The sequence below is a fragment of the Sitodiplosis mosellana genome, unplaced genomic scaffold, assembly GCF_009176505.1.
Source record: "Sitodiplosis mosellana isolate CC-2019 unplaced genomic scaffold, AAFC_SMos_1.0 Smas_scaffold_46, whole genome shotgun sequence".
In the NCBI taxonomy this organism is placed as follows: Eukaryota; Metazoa; Arthropoda; class Insecta; order Diptera; family Cecidomyiidae; genus Sitodiplosis; species Sitodiplosis mosellana.
The window spans coordinates 501,459-508,538 of record NW_022595288.1 but is presented as its reverse complement, the minus strand read 5'-3'; positions in this window follow the sequence as shown (position 1 = coordinate 508,538).

Genomic DNA, 7,080 nt, shown 5'->3' with positions numbered 1-7,080 from the left:
ATACAAGAGCGCAAATCTGCTTGTCTGCGCTCTCGCATATTCCTCTTTGCTGCTATACGAAACAATGAACACAGTGCAATGGTTACTAGATGTTGTTTCGTATAGCAGCTAAGAGGAATATGCGAGAGCGCAGACAAGCAGATTTGCGCTCTTGTATATTGCTGTGATAGTTTTAGAAAATGTTCAAAGAGGGAAAATGAATAGCGCGAATAAAGGCGCTGCTCTCTTGGAAGACCGCCGATATAGCAAAGGGATAATGTTCAAAAATATCATTCTCCAATGGTCAGATCTATTGAATAAATAAAATGGAAAATATCCACTATTGTTTAACTTAATGTTGAAAATATTTTCTTCCGAATTTACATTTTACAAGCTTTGTTCCATTCAGAGTAAACCTCAATTTGGTGTGAATCTTCAATGAAATGTAGTTGTTCGACTATTTTTCGAATGAACGCGATTCGAAATACGAAAAATTTCAACATTTCGAAGCGCTACCAACTTCAGTTCGTAGAACCGAACTCTCGGTACATCAAACGTCATTACTCATCATATTTTACTGCGCAATAGCATCCTCAATGCTTAATTCACACTTTCGTTCTGCTTAAATCATAATTTTTTTGTATTTTTTTTACAAAAACTATCGCTTGATAGAGTTTCCATTGTTTTCCACAGAGATAATCGACTTTGAATTAGATTTTGAAAGTCATAACATAACCAGACCAAGCAGGCTAGCGGTCATAAGTCCCCAAAATTATCCATCCATCCATCCATCCACGTGTGTGTCCATCCATCCAACTGTGGACACTTTTTGAATGGATGGATGGATACGGTCGATGCATGGATGGATACGGTCGATGCATGGATGGATACTGATGTACGATGGATACTGTTGGATGATGGATGGATGGATTCGTTCGATGGATGGATGCATCATGGATGGACAATGGATGGACTTTCACAAAGACAAAATGATATATACAACATTTTATGACATTTTTATGTCAAAATTTGAGAATATTACTTTTCCGCAAACTTTGTTTGTTAAGGAAAAGTATTGGTTTTACTACTCGAAATTTCATGACACCTTCTCATACGGACCACTATAAAATCGCATTAAACTGTTTCTAGCGCATAACTGTACACTAGGCAATGTAAATGAGTAAAAGACTGTGTCTACTGTGGAAAATATGTAAAATTGGAATGTGCGAATGACTTCGTTCGCGTGTTTTGTTCGCCTTATATCACAACCACAAGATAATTGAGATTTGTAAAGCCAGAAGTTTAGACATGTTGAGACGAAGCTTCGGATTGAAACCCCTTGTAAATGGTACATTTGTATGGAAACTTATCTAAAAAACCATTTTCAGGGTTTTGATAAAAGCAAACGTTATCCTCGTCTAATACCATTGATCTTACATGTAAAATAACAACAAGAAACGACAAAAGTGACCTCTCGTAGCGGTACAGTTGAAACTAACGAAACAAACATAATTCAACATGTCATTTTCATGTTCAGTGTTGGTTCTGTTGTTTGCCGTATAGCCGAAGAGAGATGTCGACAGCTTAGTGGCATTGAATGACATTCAACAACTATGCGAAGGTCCTGCATCTAAGCGTCTGACAGCTCACTTCTAGCGCTACGAGACAAGTGTCAAAATTTGTGACACAGATCGTTCAATGTATTATTGAATCTTTTTTATATTTGTTAATTAAGTAGACAAGAAAAATAAAAATGTCACGAATGTGCAAAATTGATTTTTGTGAGAGCGTAGCACGTGATAAACATCAATTTTATAAGTAAAAAATGTTTCTTTCATTACGGAACATTGTTGATGCGTTCAATTTGTCGCGTTCATGAGTGCGTCTAACGACGTAAAGAATTGAAATGAACTTCACTGAATGCTCTCATCGCAAATTCGTGTTTTACTTTGTTTTGTTAGTGTGGTGCAGGGGTTGTGCAACCATGGCAAACCTATATTATCTTGCAGAGGTTGTGTATTTGCTGCTGAGTAGGCCTGAGCTTAGCTAAATTTGCTAACTCAGGCGCCTGAAGTGTTATTTCAGCGCATTCACGGTGGGATGATAACGCATTCGCGGTGGGAAGATACGTGGATCTTTGATATCAGTGACATCATTTCACCGTGAATGCGTTAAAATAACGCTTCAGGCGCCTGAGTTAGCAAATTTAGCTCAGCTCAAGCCTATTCAGCAGCAAATACACAATCTCTGTTATTTTGCGAAAATAATGGGAGTTTGCTAACCACCACTTTTCCAAAATTTGATCTGAAATCCATTTTTTTTTCAAAATTTTCACAAAAAAATGACACGTTTATATGGATAGATGATGGAAATGATGATTTTTCAAGGTCAAATCTCAAACGCGATAAAATCGGTCATAAAATGGTCCCTCCATCCATCCATTCACTCTGCAGTTTGACCTTCTCGACGAATCGGCTATGGATGGATGGATGGATGGATGGTTAATATGAAGAACAGACTAACCGATTCGTCAAGAAGGTCAAACCTGCAGAGTGAATGGATGGATGGGTGGATGGACGGATGGTTGGATGGGTGGATGGATGGATGGGTGGATGGATGGATGGGTAATATGAAGAACAGACTAACCGATTCGCATGGTTGTTGAATGTCATTCAATGCCACTAAGCTGTCGACATCTCTCTTCGGCTATACGGCAAACAACAGAACCAACACTGAACATGAAAATGACATGTTGAATTGCGTTTGTTTCGTTAGTTTCAACTGTACCGCTACGAGAGGTCACTTTTGTCGTTTCTTGTTGTTATTTTACATGTAAAATTAATGGTATTAGACGAGGATGAGGTTTGCTTTTATCAAAACCCTGAAAATGGTTTTTTAGATAAGTTTCCATACAAATGTACTATGAGACATATTTTTTTGGTATGAAACGGTCACTAAAATTAAGAAATGGTTACTGAAAATCTGGAATTGGCTGTGAAAAAGAGGAATTAATCTCCAAAAATATTGATTAAAAAAAATTAAATGGTCACTAGAAAAAAAGATATGGAGTCGAGGGGCGAATTACTACTGAAAACCGGTTTTCAGTACTTTTCAGTACCTGCGATCGAATTTCAGTAGCGGTTCAGTTTTTTCAGTGCCTAGTAAATATATGACTTTTATTGCAGTTCAGTATTGTCAAAATTTCTTGACACTTTATTCTATTTTTTTTTTAATGTTTGTTTTCTAGCATTCGAAATGGAAATTGAACGTATTTCATCGAGAATAAAGTCCACTTATATTTGAATTAGAAAAGTCTAAAGACACAATAAAGAAGCTGACATCAGAAAAGAGTGATTCATGTCGAAAATATATGTCTGGCAATTTTCGTCGAATGAAAATTTCTATGACATTGGTGTGTGTATCATCAACTCTATGAAATGTCAGTGGGGACTTATGACCGCTAGCCCATTTCGCAACGTCAAGTCATACTGCAATGAACCGATCAAGCAAATCCGCTTGGGTGATACCACATTATCAGTCGCGAAAGTTAATTGTCTCAAAAAGCTTCTACGCACCGTCGAATGTGTAAAATTGGAAAGATGCATAATCAACGGCGATTTGAATTTGAAGCGAATTGGGACATGTTCAGAACGACAAAGATTAAATTGGATTTGTTGGCGATTTGGTTTGATTCGGCTAGTGTGATCGCATTTCGTGACAACTTGAACTCCCTTCAAGAACGTGGTGTTTTTCAACGATTGCACTGGTATTGCAGATTGGTATCTGCTAACGAAGCTTCATTGAATGCGCTGGAAAAATTGTCAGTTGGTCATTGGAATCTTGGTGAATGTGCTACCATTTCATCACTTTTGGTTAACATCAAAGAATTGATCATCAGATTCTATCTCAATGGATCAACAACTATGGAAACAACAGCTCGTAATCTGGTGAATCTCGAACGTGTTTATCTCGGTGAACCAACATGCGAAGCAATTGCGCCGTTCATTCGTCACTCAGCCAAGTTGAAGAAAATCAAAGTAAAATGTTTGTGGAGTTTCACTAAATCTGGTCTTGACCTCGCGGCATGGAATAAGGAGCGTGAAAAGCTGGCTGGAGCACGAAAAGTCACAATCTATGTTGCAGAATACATTTATTTGGCAACAAAGTGGGCAACGGACAAAACGGACTACAGTTTGATCGAATTGAAGCGAAGAAACTCATACGATTGGGATGACAATTTCGATTTTAGATTAAATGAATAGATCGTGTTCCATTCACAGAAATTATTCCACAAATTGCGATACTTCAAACGTACATTTTGATACAAAAAGCGAGAGCTTCCAATTTAGATCATTCATTTAGGAAAAAATGCCAACTTTTTTCATTTACGTCAATATCCAAAACTAACATAACCATAAGAAATGTGTAGAGACAATGCAAAAAGATATGCCGATTTGTTTACAAACGACAAAAAATAAACAAAACAAAAATCTCCATAACTGATGTATTGGCAATGTAAAGCTAAATGGCGAACGTATTCTTATGGACTATATATACTATATAGTGACACAGTGGCAGAATTGTTGGCAAATAACGGTAAATGAACAAAACGAATATCTCATTCCAGCAATAAATAGCTGGCAAATGCGTTAGAACTACACAACGCATGAAAAATATCGGATAAATTTATTCGATATTTGAAATTTATATAAATAAATGGATAATTGAAATTTCGTCCAGAAAAATGAAAAAACCGTCCAAAATTTTTATAAAATCGTCCAAATCTGTTTTCGTCTCCAACTCTGAAATTAGAATTTCGTGAAAAATTATTCGAAATTCGTCCAAAATATTTCGGAAATCGCACAAATTATTGAGAGAATCGTCTAAAATATTTTGAATTTCATCCATTCTCACGAAATAGGAAAACAGTTTTATTTTTTTCATCGATCTGTGTTATTTTTCAGGTCGCAAGAATGTTGCCGAATTTCTCATTAGTAAAGGAGTTAATGTTAATAGTGAAAATGATGTGAAAGACACACCTCTTCATTTAGCTGCTCAGAATGGTAACAATTGGATACTTCTCTTTACTAAAAGAAGATTGATTTGATCTTTTTCATCCATCTAAATTACATTTTAGGTCATAGGAGTGTCGCTGAACTTCTCATCCGTAAAGGAGCCAATACTGGTATTAAAAATAATGCGAATCGTGTACCTCTTCAAATAGCTGTTAACAATGGTAAAGCTGACTAAGATATCGCTTTGATCTTTTCCATTGATCTGTATTATTATTGCACAGGTCACGATGATGTCGCCAAACTTTTTATCGGTAAAGGAAACAAAATTAATATTGCAGAGCGATTGGAATAGATTCAATTGGCTACTAACAATGGTAATGTTGCATTTTTTTTTTTCACAAAATAAGAGAATTGAATTTTTGATCGATGTGTATTTTTCAGGTGACGAATAGCTGAACCAATTGAGCTGAAAATCGGATGATTTCCTTCGATCAGACGTGTGCAAGGGGGGGTTTTCCGGTTTTACCCCCTCTAGGATTTCAAAATGTGAGACCCCCATCGAGCGATTTGGAAAATTTTACACTAGATATAATCGATTTTCAAAAGTGAGGACCTTTTTTTTAGGTCTTCATTTTTTCTGACACCCATTTATAAATTTTCACCCCCCCTCTGGCAAAATCATTTTACCCCCCTCTAGAATTTTTGACCTTGCACACGTCTGCCTTCGATTCCCCTTTTCGATTGTAGTGTAGAATTAATTTCAATTTTTTTTGTCAATCTATGACCATACCAACCAATATTGTTGCTTTTTTGGACCATCGATTAATATTCTGTCAAAAAAATAGCACAGGTTATTTAACTTTTTAATTGCTTACGATATAGGCATTGGTATAGAGTGGATTTTTTTCTTTAAATTTTTGTGACCTCAACGTGCATCTATGCTAATTTGGAACGCGATTTGTATGCCGTAGGCAAAATCCAAATTGGAGTCATTTTTGTGGCGTCTCCACTCGCATTTAACGTCCATTGTAGAAGCTTACTTGTCAAAGTTCAAACATCAATGCAAACATATGAAAGTGGAGGAAATGACGCCAAGCTGCGCGAGGTTATTTCAATCTGGTGGTTGAACAGTGTTGGTTGCTCTTGTTCACTTTCAAGTGAAAGAAGAATTTGGTTCACTCTAGAGTATAGAGTCTACGCGGATGGGTTTAATTCTTCTTGATACAGCGTCAGACGTCAATGCAGAAAGAATTCTTTTTCTTAATTATAATCTGCTGAAGATTTATGCACGTAAAGTGAGAATTGCATACAAAATCCCACTTCATATATAAACTGCTGAGAATATTCGTTGGACATTGTTACGTTCGTACGAAATACGGTTCTTGAAAATGTTGGTTCGCAAAAGCGGTACATCAAAATAATTTTTTTCGGGGCTTTTAAGCCGTGATTACAACAACACGTGTACCGCTTCTGCGTACTAACATTTTCAAGTACCACATTTATGGTACCACACAAACAATGTCCAACGAATATCCTCAGCAGTTCATATATAGAGCACCAAGTTCACCCAATTTCATTTTCTAGCCAATATGTGTACAAATTTGGAGAAACTCAATTGTGGGTCGTGTCAAACTGTACAACTTTGCAAAAGACAATGATCGTTATTCAGTTGAAATAAACTGATTATTAGAAGATTTGCTCACTGCTTGAAAACCTACTCTATCTTACTCACACAAATACAAATACATTTTGCAATATAAAGTCTGTGAAACATACAATACTCTTAATGGTACCCATAGATATAGGTTGTGTTGGTGCAAAATGCGACAGTGACAGAATATTTTTCTGTTTTATGTATCGCAGATTCTAGGTACTTATTTTCGTGTCTACATTCATTGAAATTTAAAAATAGTTGTGAAGCTGTCTCTTTCTCTATGGAAAGTGTTATCAAGTACGGCCATGGGCGTAGCCAAGGGAGGGGGTGGCAAGTGCCCTCCCCTATTCGGATATGTGCTCGATTTTCAAAATGATTTGTCAATAAAAAATGCTATTCTTAAAAATCCCAGGACAATTACGTTTCAAGTCT